The sequence below is a fragment of the Falco punctatus genome (assembly GCF_963210335.1).
Source record: "Falco punctatus genome assembly, chromosome: Z".
In the NCBI taxonomy this organism is placed as follows: domain Eukaryota; kingdom Metazoa; phylum Chordata; class Aves; order Falconiformes; family Falconidae; genus Falco; species Falco punctatus.
This window is the reverse complement of record NC_137586.1, coordinates 17,096,326-17,099,359: the sequence shown is the minus strand read 5'-3', so window position 1 is coordinate 17,099,359 and position 3,034 is coordinate 17,096,326.

Genomic DNA, 3,034 nt, shown 5'->3' with positions numbered 1-3,034 from the left:
GCTTCTGAAAGGATTCTAAAAATAACAAAGAATTATAGGTACCTAAACTCTGAAATGTCCCCATGAAGTAAAAGAGACCTGTTAGGACAATTCACAGTTTCATGTCTGTGAGACAGAAAAACTGAAACTGCTGAAAGAACTCAGCTGGCAGAATATCCTACTACCAGGTCTAAAATTTGAAATTTGTTCTGCTCACCACAGTTAACAAACTATTTTTCACTCGCGCACACACTCTCCAAAAAAAGAGAGGGAGGGGGGATAAATTCAGAGGCCCTGTGCTGTCTCTCAAAGCATGCCAAACTATTCAGATCAAGTATTTCTTCCTAGAGAAAAATGCACCTTTGCATCCTGCAGGGGAGTGCCATCCCTGAGCCTGTTCCAGTCAGTGTGTGATTTTTGCATGCCCCAACTGGGAACGTGCAATTCAAAGGAGAATTCTGGTTCCCTGATGTAATGGAGTCAGCCACAGAATCTCAGCAGGTTTATACAGATTCAGCCTCTGCAAACACTAATTTTCATTTTGCAAAAATGAAAGTTAACCTCATTATATTAAACAAATAACTACATATATATGTATATTGGCCCCATATCCACACAGCTTAGATGTAAACACAGGTTTAACTGCTTTGTGACCTGGGCCATAAATTAGTGATTTCTTTTCGCTATAAAAGACTAAGCAAGACAACATTTCCCAGAAGACCCTATGAAGCTCCAGGAATTCCCCTACTAAAAGATCAGGAGGTGGTTAAAGAGATATAACAGTATAAAATAATAATTTATCCAAAATAATTCCATTAGAAGTATCAAGGTTACAACAGCTGCCATGCACTTGTTAGCAGCCCAGAACAGTGAAAAGAAACAGCAGCATCTGCTACTATAATTGCTTCCAGCTACTTGTTTGCTAATGTGACTTGCTTAAGGACAGAATCATCCAGGCGATCACTGCTGCAAAAGTTAGATTTAGCCATGCCTCTTCTAATTTCTTTTTGTGTGTCTGTGTAAAAATGTTAGTCATTTTTGCTGTTGTTGTTTAAATGTTACAAAAATCCATGAATATTTCATTTTGCAGATAAATTAACATACCACAGTTAGATTTCTCCCCAAATGCAGTCTGTTCTGAACTTGGTATTCAATTTCCTTTCAGACAGTAGAAAATAAGTACTTTTCTGAGAGGAATTACTGGTTCAGAACTCAATGTTCTTTACCTAGGAAATCTGGAAGAGTTTTGCATCTAAACACAATGCACACACAAAAAAAATTTCTGCTTGTATTTCAAACATTAGTTGTCAGATGTACACCTACCTGAAAACATAGACATGGCAATCAAACAATATCACCAGAAAATAAAGGCATTAACTCAATGCAGATGAGAAAAAATTAGTACAAATTAAAGTTTGAAGAAATTTTCAGGTCTGAAAAGATATACAGACAGGTTGTTTGGAGGATCAGCATGACATTAATCTTTTTCTGGTTAAAGTTATGTTCAAGTCTGTTCTTCTGTTAGCGCACAGAGGTATAAAAGATTTAGGCAATTAAGATTTATTAAAGTTTCTGGCTCTGCAACACACAAAACAGTCTAGATCAATTAGAGATCTGCAACGTGAGTATTTATGTACAATATATATGGGGCTTTTCACCTATAGATACGGGTTTAACGATGAAATCACTGGAATTAAAGACTGACAATAAATGGCAATGAAATAAATACCCTCATTATCATGAAAAGCAGGTACACACTTTTTCACATTTGTAATTCTGTTTTGTTTGTATTGATGGGTGGATTTTGTGTTATTTTTATTTTCTAATCCATGCCAGGTCCGGATTCAGTCAAGCTTTGCAGTATTTCTCCATAGACCTTTTATTCAGAAGTCTCAGAGTACTTACTAAATTAGGTGCTGAGTGCTGATGTTAATGAAGCTAAAATGCCCATAATGTCCAGGTATATTTAATATATTCTATAATTCTAGCTATATTTAAATTTCAATAGTTTTGTTCCCTCTGGAAACAAGACTTATGTTACGCAGCTGTCCTGCATGTTCTTTCAGTTCCCCTCCTCCCCACATAAGATTTGAAACCCTTGGCCAGTTTCACCTGAACTTGCTAGAGTCAATGAGGTCTCAAGGTCAAATAAGCCCCTATAAGCTTTGTAAAAACAGACAGGTGGATATACATTCAAAGATAATAACTTTTGGGTTTATAGTACTGCTACAGTCAAAGCCAGCAATACTTACACAGCTGAATGGGGAATGCTCTCAAAGGAAAGTGATACATAAATGCAAGTACAGCACAGAATCATACTGTAATTCAGTTAAGTAACCAATGAATGAAGAGACACCCCATGAAACCAGGTTTCTTTAGTTCTGGTTTTCACAGATCTACTTGTTTATTATTTGGACCAGTCATAAATTCCCATGAACCTAGAGAGTGCTTTACATTGGGACTGATCAGACCCACATACAGGAATGGGCTTAATGGAAACGCGTGTATGTTCACATCCTCTTTAGTACAAAATCAGCTCTGCTCCCGAGTCATTGTGATCAGCTGTCTGAGCATAAATGTGCCATCACCCTCTGCTGGAAAGAATTTAATCTACAGTCAGAGACGATTAAAAATGCTAGATCCAGAACAAAGCTTGAGCACACAAAGTTAAAGGTTGCAACACATGATTTTTTTTTTAGATAATTATCACCTACAAAAATGCAGATCATTGCACTGGGCACCAAGACTCCCCATCCAGCACCAGGGCAAAGCCAGGCTTGTCAGAACAGGAATCACAACGAAGACTGGGATGGTAGCAGAAATTTCCTGGACAACAAATAATAAGAAATGATAATGACACCAACTTGTCCTCAGCCTGGTTTTGCACCAGGTTATTTTGTTATTTCGGGTGTGTGGGTGTGTGTGTTTTCTTTGGTTTTGTGGGGTTTTTTGTTGGTCCTGGGGTTTATTGAATTTGGAGGGAAGGAGTACAGCCTTAAAAATTTTGATTTTGTTAATGAAGGAACAAATTCTAGTTCTGCTGATGATGAGATAC